The 10767-nt window shown below is 45.5% G+C and overlaps 1 protein-coding gene across 4 annotated transcripts in view; it reads left to right on the top strand.

The window, feature by feature from the left end:
- Positions 1–8551: 8551 nt before the first annotated feature.
- RABGAP1L (RAB GTPase activating protein 1 like) overlaps positions 8552–10767 on the top strand; it is a 1234468-nt gene continuing 1232252 nt past the window's right edge. For 2 of the 4 annotated variants that reach the window (XM_069231590.1, XM_069231593.1), the window contains exon 1: positions 8552–8695. The gene's annotated coding sequence lies outside the window, so the exon portion shown is untranslated. The remainder of the gene's footprint in view (positions 8696–10767) is intronic. The other 2 variants (XM_069231591.1, XM_069231592.1) reach the window with 2 other exon arrangements.

The raw sequence follows: 10767 nt of genomic DNA, 5'->3' as shown, positions 1-10767 counted from the left end.
GACTTGACAGCTCTGAGGCTGGAGGAGAGAGCCATAACTCTGGAATCAAAAAGACTGACCCTTGAATAAAGGAGGGCAAATTTGGACATTAGGCCCAGAGAGGATGGTAGAAGCAGAAAGGTAACTGGGGTATCTGTCAGGGGTGCCCATGCGATCAGATTGTCCAAGGAGAGTGTTCCTAACCATATACAAGTGGATGGTATTGACAAGGGTCTGGCCTTATATGAGAGAGCTCTCAAAAAGAGGAAGGTAGGTACACAACACTGGGAGACACTACTCTGATAGTTAGTGCCATTATCTGGAAGGGACAGACTGCTCACACCTGTGGATGAAATAGCAGAATCTTACCTACACACGAAGGCAGCACTTTATGATCTCTTTGGACTCACATCTGAAAAGTACAGGCAGAAGCTTAGGACAGCACCAAAGGAGGCAAAACAGATGTGGGTAGACTTCATAGACACCTCAGATAAGACACTGGATGGCTGGATTAAGGGCAACAAAGTGCACACTAATGAAGGGCTCTATAATCTAATTGTTAAAGAGCACATTCGTACTAATTGTTTATCCGAGAAGTTCCACCAGCATCTGGTGGACTCTAAGCTGTCTAGCCCCAGGGAATTGAGCAAGGCAGATGATGAGTGGGTTTGTACCAATGTCCCTAAAAAGTCCCTGGGTGGAGACCAAAAGAAAGGAGGTCAAGCCTCCCTTCAAGGGAAAGAGGAGGCAAAGATATAAAAGAAGGAAACTCACAAAGAGTCCCCAAAAAATGCCCGGGGGAGTTCAGAGCCACATCCCATTCAAAGGGGCGGGAGTACCTGGGAAAGAGGTTTGACCCCACAAAGGCTGGGATGTGCTTTGATTGTAATCAACCTGGGCAAAAGAGGGGAGATGCAGTGTGCACCAAAAAGGCACCCATTGGTTACAAGTCCAAGAGTAAGGCTAATGTATGGATAGGGATGGAAGTTGCCCCACAGAGGCTACCTTAGTGTCCATTGGTGGGGAGAACATTGAACCTCTGGCACACTGGCCTTCCAGTATACAGAAGTATCAGCAGTGGCCAAAAATCAATGGGGTAGTGGTGACGACTCTGAGGGATACAGGTGCCAATGTAACAATGGTTATGGCCAAGCTGGTTTCCCCAGACCATATCCTTCCAGAGGAGGTGCACCAAATTGTCAATGCTCACAATATCATAAAGTCTCATCACATGGCTGTGGTAGACTTTGAGTTGGGAGGGAGTTACTGGCCCAAAGAAGGTAGCTGTGTCCCCTGCCATCCCAGTAAAACGTCTGCTGGGCATTGAACTGGAAACGTCTGCCTGGGCAGAAGTGGAGAGAAGGACCTATGCAGCAATGATGGTTCTTCCTGAATAGGTGTGTGTTACCATAAGAGCACAGCCTAGAGCCTGAAATGATGGAACAGGTTCCTAGAGTCAAGAAAAGGGGCGGAAAGGCTGGTCATCCCCTTCCAAAAGTCCCTGGGCCCAGAAGGATCCTAATCCTCAGGTGTAAGGTCTGGTGCCTGAAGAAGAGGCCACTTCCCTAGGTAACTTGCCAGATCTGGCAGAGAGCAGGGGGTCCCTCCAGAGAAGACATCAGTAAAGGACAAAGGACTTGCACAACTCTTGAGGACAGGCGACAGTTAGCCGACAGACAGGTACAAGGGGGATACCAGTGGTACCCATGAAGTATATTAGGAGGAGGGACTCCTGTACAGTAAGGCAAGTGACCCCGAACCAGGGGCATCCAGAAGATTGGTGGTTCCCCAGCAGAATAGGAAATTCCATCCTTAACTGTGCATCTCCGGTAGACCAAAACCTGGGACAGGCTGGTCAGCCATTTCTGCTGGCCTCAGATGGCTGACAAGGTGAAGGAGTTTTGTCACTCCTGTGTCACCTGCCAAACCGGTGGTAAAGCAGTGGGCAATCCAAAGGCTCCCCTGATACCACTTCCTGTAGTATGAACTCTTTTTGAGAGGGTAAGATTGACATTGTTGGTCCCTGGGCTCCTCCAGTAGACTCAGGGAGCAGGTATATCTTGGTGGTTTTGGACCATGCCACTAGAGATCTCACGGCCATTACCCTTAGGACACCTTCTGCAGTAGCTAGAGCCCTCCTTGGAATCTTCACCAGGGTTAGGTTCCCTAAGGAGGTCATCTCAGTTAGAAGCATAAATTTATGTCTGACTTTCTGAAATCAATGTGGGATGAGTGTGGTTTAACTTATAAGTTCACCACCTCCTACCATTGTCAAGGAAATGGCCTTGTTGAGTCAACAAGACCCTAAGAGGCATGATTGTGGGTTACCTCAAAAACTCAGGAGGAGATGGAATGTTTTCCTCCCATGCCTGTTGTTCACCTACAAGGAAGGTCCACAAAAAGAAGGAGGATTCAGTCCCTTTGAGTTATTCTTTGGACATCCTGTAAGGGGTCTATTATGCCTGGTTAGAGAGGTTTGGGAGCCCAAGACTGACTGGACTATGCGCGAGGCCTTTGCTCAAGAACGGCTGAGTCCACGAAGAAAGCGAATAAGAATTTGTAGGCTAGCTAGGAGCTTGTGAAGCACTGGTATGACCAAAAGTCTCAACAATGGAACACCAGCCAGGACAGGTTGTTTGAGCCTTATATCATGTAGCTCCCAGAGAAATGCAAGACAAATGGACTTGGCCATGCCCAATCCTGGAGAAGAAGGGGGAAATCACCTACTTGGCAGACATAAGTGCCCACAGGAACCCTCACATGGTCAGCCATGAGCTGCACCATAACAGGGCAGACCTGACCATGTTGATGGTGACAGGTGAGGGGAGGGGAAGAGGAGATTGAGCCTCTCCCTGACCTCTTGACCTCTAATGCCCCAGATGATGCTGTGGAAAGAGTAGTTCTCACCTCCACCCTCATAGGTCAGCAAAAAAGAGACTGTTCTTAGTTGCTGAGGTGGTTTGCTGGACTGTTTTCACTGACCCCAGATCTGACAGCATAGCGTACCCATAATATGGACCAGATGACAGCTTGCCTGTCAAAAGTAAGATTTACAGGCTGTCCAGCCAGGTTAAGGCTAGCATTAAAGTGAAGGTTGCTAAAATGCAAGAGTTGGGTGTGATAGACCCTTAAAGGAGTCTATGGGCCAACCCAGTTGTACCGGTGCCCAAGTCCAATCCCTAAGGAGGGAAGCCTGAGATGTGATTCTGTGTGGACTATTGAGGGTTAAATGCAGTCACAGAAACTGATGCCCACACCACACCAAGATACCAAGAGCGGATGAACATATTGAAAGGCTAGGGGCAGCAAAATATCTAAGTAACTTTGACCTGACTTCAGGTTATTGATAGCCCTCATATCAGGAGCCAAGGAGAGGTCTGCTTTTTCAGCACCTGAAAACCCCTTCCAATTCAAAGTGATGCCCTTCTGGTTGAAAAGTGCACCTGCTACCTTCTAGAGGTTGGTGAACTGAGTACTGTCAGATTTAGAAAGTTTCAGTTCACCTTATCTCAATGATATAGCTGTATTCATTTCCACCTGGGAGTATCACTTGGTCCACCTGAAAGAAGTGCTTCAGGTCCTGCAGCAGGCAGGCCTGACTATAAAGGCAAGTAAGTGCCAGATAGGACAAGGATCTGTTGTGTACTTGGGCCACCAAGTGGGGGAAGACCATGTACATCCTCCTGAGCCCAATATCCACATAATTCTAGTCTGAGAAGCTCCTAAGACTTAGACTGAGGTCAGAGCATTTCTTGGACTGGCTGGGTGCTACAGGAGATTTGTGAAGAATTATGCTACTATAGTGACATTGCTAACTGAACTTACCTCCAAGAAGCAACCCAGAAAAGTTATCTGGACTGAGCAGTATCGAAAGGCTTTTGACACCTTCAAGGAAGCTCTGTGCTCAGGTCCTGTCATGAAGACACCTGACTTTAGTAAGAAATTAATTGTACAGACAGATGCTTCTGCACATGGGATTGTGGCAGTGTTGTCATGGGTGAATGATTTGGTCAGGATCAGCCAGTTGCCTTCATCAGTAGGCAACTCCTCCTCTGTCAGCAGCACTGATTGTCATTGAGAGGGAAGCCTTTGCTGTGGTTTGGTCCCTGAAGAAGCTAAGAACTTATCTGTTTGGGACTCACTTCAGAGCTCAAACTGACCAGATGCCTCTCAAATGGCTGACACAGGTGAGAAGAAACAACCCCAAAATGTTGAAGTGGTCCATTTCTCTACATGGTATGGACTTTATAATGGAACATAGGCATGAAAGTGACCATGCCAATGCAAATAACCTTTCCAGGTTCTTCCACTTGGATGATGATCGAACTACCACGATAAGGGTTAGTTGCTTATTACCTTTCATCTGGAGGGGGGCCATGTAAGGAAAAGCCTCTTTTTGTATGGTCATCCCCATACTTTGGGACTAAAGCTGTTGGTTTTTCGATTCTGAGAGAGTTCTGAGGCCTGCCAATCAGACCTCAATGCCAGTGCTCTGACCTTAAAATGTGTAGGTTCGATTGGCTTTTACCCAATTGGCCTAACCTAATTTATTTGTAACTCCCTAGTTTATATGGTACTCAGGGTACCCCGAGGCCTATAAGTTAGAGGGTTGCCCTAGGAACTGGAGCACTGCTTGTGTTACCCTGAGGGTGACAAAGGTAAAACATGGCTCCCAGTCTGCCACTGCTGACTGGAAATGCCAATTTTAAACTGCTAAATCGACTTTGTCACTTAAAGTGATGGCAAAGCCCAATCCTCAATTTTTAACATATGTAAGTGTAAAATTATCTGGACTCTTTTGTAACATTGCAATCATCTATCTGTCTGTTCCAATAATCATTATGAAACAATTTAGACAGCTCTCAAATCTTTTTTGACTGATTTCTTCATGCATTTGCTTGTTTAGGTTTATGTTTCAAAAAATAAATAATGCCGGATTTCACTGCTTTACCGAACATTTTTACCATCCTAGACATAAAAATGCATGCCAGGTGACAACCCTGTTACTGTTCAATAAATGGGACCCAGTACAGACTTCGGGAGCCTGTCAGCATAACTGCCAATAGATCGGATTCAGATGGGAGGCTCTTGATATGTTATTGTATTGTATTGTATTGTAATAGTATTTATATAGCACTTACTACCCCTGACGAGGCGTCGAAGCACTTTTCGGCAAGTAGCATGCTACTCCGGAACCCAAAAGGAATTAGTGGTGGATTAGTATAAGGAAATATGAGTACAGTTTTAGCATTATTATGAGTTAATTTGAGTATTATACCACAAATGGCTTTATTTTTGGTGGCACCTGGGTAAAAAATTGCCTCTGCTGCAACATAAGCCAATAGGGAAAATACATTCCCCTGTTTTTTTTCAAAATCTCTCACGTCCCAGTTTGAAAACGCTAGCATGTATGTATCAGGTGTTTCATTCATGTTGATCATTATGGATGACTACACTTAATCTCCGGAAATGGAAGTTGTTTCTAGGGGTGGAAGGTAAACTCGGTTCTGCCCGTGGAGTTTGCAGTTTTGCCATGCGTGCAATACTTGGAGTGCTTAGTTCAGCAAAACTCCTCCGCCTGGCAGGATTTTCTGGTGCCCACCCCTACATCTTACTGACTTCATTAAGGTTCTCTTCTCTCCCTGCCGCCATATCTATAATCATGTACGAGCTCTCCAGATATTACTTTGCAGGGAGGAGGCCTGTCTTTTTAAACCTGCTTTCTTGTGTGGCAAGCTATGCAAGTCATCAGCGTTATGCATTTGTCCCTTTGCATGCCAGGACCCGTATTTCTTGATTCATGCATGCTCATTCAGCGCTATTCATGTCCCACAGCATAATTTGTCTGTGTACATGCTTCATTGTAGTCCGTTTTCGATTTCTAGCATGTACTTGTCTTGTGTGGATAAAATTCTGGGGATGGAGTTGCAAGAGTTATCCAGTTATGTGCAGCATTTCGATCCTTGTACGATAGAGTGGTTGCTTCGGATGTCCAGCAGTTTTGTCAGGTTGCGTGTACGGCTGTCTTTGTTCTATCAAGAGTAAAACATGTAAGCACTAAAATACTTGGCTCTTCTAAGTGACAGTAGTTAATGGGGCACTACTGAGCCCTTGAGTCTGAGTCATGGACCCCTCCCAACCTCAGCACACAGAAGCAGAGGGCAGAGCATGTTTCTCTTACCCAGAAATGAAACTCAGCTCTTTGTAGTGTTCATTTTCAGAGCCGGGCTGGGTACAATGAATGGTTTTGTTGTGCGATGCCCAGACCAATCCACGACCACTCTCTCTTTTATTTAAATTGTCAAACCGCCTTAATGTGAGACACAGGTCCTTTGTGGAAATTCATGGCATTGTGGATAATGACTTGTTTAGGTTTTATGGGGGCAATGTTACTGCTTCAACACAGAATATCCTTTGTATTATAAACTTGGCTAATGGCATTTTTAAGCCATTAGACGTGCACCTAGTACTGGTTTTGTTTGAGATTTTGACTGAAAGAATTTTTTTTTTACTATTTAAGTTAGTCGTTTGCAGAATGGAAGTTGGAAAACGTCTGTCCATGATCTAAAGCAGACCTGGTAATCTTAATTAGATTGAACCACATCAACGGGGTGGCAGGAGCAGCATATATAGGTCAAGCCTGTAATAAACCAAGGGCATCAGTAATGGTGGTGCGATGGCCAAAACTCCCCACTTGGTTGCAAATGGAGCAAACCTTAGCACATTAAATTGGGCATTCATTGGGGATGGATCATGAAGCATTGGGTTTCTCATGTCCTTGTGAACAATGGTGCTGCATTATGTATTATGCTGGAAATTATGCCATTGTCTCATTTAGTGGTTGCAGTAAGACATTTTATGAAGATTTCATGGCTGATGGTTGAGACACTTCTTTACTAAGGGTGGGCGGAACTCTGCGGAATCACGCTGAGTTTTGATGTAACTCTGTGGAATTCCACGGAGTGAAACTCTGTGAGTTCCGCCCAACTCTAGTTATTTCATCCATTGCTGCATAAGGTGCAATACAAAAGTCTGAGAAAGTCATTGCGTATCTCATGGCCTGCAACAGTTAAGAATTGACAAATGGTTTCCATACATATGTTGAATTACATTTTTATATCTATATTGATTTTTAGCACTAAGGGCCAGATGTACATAGACTTTTTCAGGAAATGTCTTTTTCTATGTACCAAACCTATTTTGTGATTCTGTAACCTATTACTGAATAGCAAAACGGGTAGGCGATTTGGTATTAGGAGGGGGCGTGTTAAGGGCATCACTTCTTAATAGCGACTCACAGTGGTATGTGTGAATGTTTTGCTACGGAAATGTGGTTGCAAAACATTTGCATTTTACTACCTACTTGAAATAGGTGGTAACCCATTCACAAACAGGAAGGGTCCCCATGGGACCCCTTCCCCTATATGAATGGTTGCAAAAACATTTTTTAAGAGTAGGCAGTAGCCCCACGGACCACTGCCTACTCTTCAAGAATGAAGAGAAAACTTTCCATTTTAGTTTTTTAAACGCACTCCGTTTTCCTTTAGGGAAAATGGGCTGCATTACAAAAAAAAAAGTTGCTTTATTCAAATGCAAAAAAGAAAAGGTGGACTGCTGCTTGCAGCAAGCCACCATCCCTGTGTTCTTAGAGATTCCCAGTGGGTTGTAAATTGCTACATACCTCATGAATATTAATAAGGTAGCAACCATGGAGCTGAAGAACTAGGTTTAAGTCTCAGTATTCTGTGATTCTTGGAAATTCACTTACTCTCCCCGTGTCCACCAAATACGCGAATGTGTCCGTGTGTAATGTAACTTTTTCTCATATAAAGCTTTGGGTCGGGTTCGCGCTATATAAAACTACAAAAAAATATGCATTTTATCCATTACACCTTACTACATACTTGTATTCTCACATCATCTGTTCGTGGCTGTCCAGGTTCGGGAAGGTATATAGTGGATACATTGGCGCTTTAGTTAGTTCTTTAAAGTAGAATTTGCAGTAATGCATTTAGCGTTCCTTTTATTAACAGATTGTGTTATGTATATAAAGTTCCGTTTGTTTGATTTTATTTGATTCATTTTACAGTAAATCAAAGTAATCCAACACTTCAGCTATTTCAATATGGCTGACATCTTTACCTATTTAGCAGGTGAACTTGCAAGTTCAAATGGAAAGCTTGGTTTCGATCCATTCCTGTTACAAACTGGCGGCCATTTTTACCTGCACGACTGCCCCATCTTCCCCCTGCCTAAAGACTTTGCAGATATAGGGCTGCGCGTCACAGAAGGCTGGTGCTCACATCCGAATCACAGTTGCTCCTAAACATAACTTCAGAAATATTTTCTTTAGTTCGTCTGATTTGGTGCCATATCCTTGAGGGGCATGTGACGAATTTGCAGATGCTAATATCACCGTCGTTTGTAGACAAAACTCAATTGGTTACAAAATAACTAAAGGTGTTGCGCTCTCTCTATTTTCGGCAAACGGCCTGACGTTAAGATGGATGGTTGTTTGGCAGCTAATCCTGACAAGCGCGCACGCGCATTATCTAATGTGTCATGGCCATCCCTCCCTCGCGCGTACTCGCGCCCTGGGCCGTGCTCGCCGCCGCTGGCTGAGGTAGAGAAGGGCTGGAGTCAGGATTGGCAGTGGTGCTGTGTGGTGGGGGTACTGGCAGCACTCGAGCGCCCCCTGCCGATGAGGCGGGAGCGGGTAAGTGACGCAATTATGTGTTAACGAGGCGGGGTTTCGGTGATAGATACCAAACATTAACCAACGTGGTAGAAGTAGACTCCTTGCAGAAACACAGTCCTACAGGAAGCAAACACTAATCTGCGGGAGCTAAACTTCCTGCAGGAACTGGGCACCCTCCTATGAGAGTAACTTCATCAACCTCCTATACTGGAACCATGCATCATTATTCAATAATTAACCACCAAGGGCTTGGGACAGGGCACCCTATGAAAAGATTACTATTGAACTTCTTCAGGGACCACACCCTTCCATACGAACCAAACACTTTACGGGAGACAGACAGGCACCTTCTTCTGACAGCAGTGCAAGTAATTTGCATGCATCAGAAAATAGCATAACTGATCTTTTACATGGACCAGGCACCCTCAGAGAACATAACCGCACACTTCTTGTAGACCAGTGGTTACCAACCTTTTGACTTCTGTGGACCCCCTCATTACCTGAGCCTGGGGACCCCCACTGAATTTGTATTGGATTCCGGGGACCCCCCACTGAGTCATTATTGAAAGCTAGGGACCTAATGTGTTAATATTGTTTTATTTTCCAAGCAGTCGCGGACCCCCAAGGGTCCCCGGATCACAGGTTGGGAACCACTGTTGTAGACGACAGACGCCTGACTACGGGAGCCAGATATCCCTACTATTTGCATTTTTAAATAACGCGAACTAGACTCGAAGGTATTGGAGCGCGTGCCTTTACCTAGCCAGGTAAGCATTCGCAGGAGCCAGATGTAATCCGGCAGCAGTCTCCGAGAACAGCACCACTAACTTGCAGGACTCTGGCACCGTCCCATGCAGCCCTTTAAATTCCTTCTGCAGGAACCACACCCTCCTGCAGGCACAAGATACCTTCTTAGTAGAAAGGCGCCGCAGACGTTCTGAAGCGACCAGGCACTATAGTGTAAGAATCAGTGCCATTTGAGAGCAGCACCACTCACTGCCTCCTTCAGGAACCAGAAAGCCTCTTATGAGTAGCGCCACTGCTACCTTCCTTCGGGAAGCAGAGCCCCAGTTTATAGGAAGCATTCCTTTAAGGGAGTTTCACACTCTAATGGGAACAAGCTCCATCCTTCTGAACTCCCCCATTTGCAAGAACGAAGCACCTCCCTAAGAAGCACAGGAAACATACACTCCTGCTAGGACAGCTGCATAAATCATGCACTCTCTTCCGGAAGCAGCGTTCGCCATCCTGCAGGAGCAGCGCTTATTCAGGGTTTAGTTAATATCAGAGGGCAAGCATCACCTCCCTGCAGGGCAGGACTAGTTAGACATGTGCAGGAGCAGAAGCCTTTCCCTTGCATGTATCAAGCTCCCTTTGCCAGATGCATAATGGGACGAGACAACAGGCCCAGGCGCTGTAGGCTGCAAGAACCGCGTTCACTCCTGCAGCAGCCAGACCGTGCCCCCCAGGAGCAACGCCGGCCCTTTGCGTAGGTCAGAACCATTCAGGCTGTGCAGCAGTCATCTGTGTTCACTCTCTGAGGAATGGACGCCCCCCTGTTGCAGCCAGTGCTTTGCATGGACAGGCACCAAGTAGCTGCACTATTTTAATGTGAATGGGGGAGCACCTGCACTGCTGCAGCACATTTAAATGGTAGACTATTTGCAACCCTGGATTACTAGCAAAACTCACTCGTTTAGGTGGAGCGCATGTCTTGCAGGAAGAACCCTCTGACCGGCACCTGATAAACGTTTGCAGCACGCGGTATGCCTAATTTGAAAAGTTGATATAAACGTGCAAAGCATAAATTAAGCTATGAGTCCGCGAAGCCAGTGCAGATAAATGTGGCTCGATAAAATATATTTGGAACAAATATAGTAATATGCACATCAATGTATTAACGAGCAGATGTCACATTCCATATTTTGTCAGTTGCTTCTTCTGGGTCTCGGTCGGCCGGATCATGTTCTAGAACTGAACGTTGCCGCTACAAATGTGGCCCGTGCAGTGCGATCGTGCTCCGAATCTACGTAACTATATTTATAACTTAAGCACATGAAAAACACATCATGGCAAAAATATATCTGGAG

The sequence above is a fragment of the Pleurodeles waltl genome, chromosome 4_2 (assembly GCF_031143425.1).
Source record: "Pleurodeles waltl isolate 20211129_DDA chromosome 4_2, aPleWal1.hap1.20221129, whole genome shotgun sequence".
Lineage (NCBI taxonomy): Eukaryota > Metazoa > Chordata > Amphibia > Caudata > Salamandridae > Pleurodeles > Pleurodeles waltl.
Note: the sequence above shows the minus strand (reverse complement) of the source record. Positions and strands in the feature narration are given on the sequence as shown.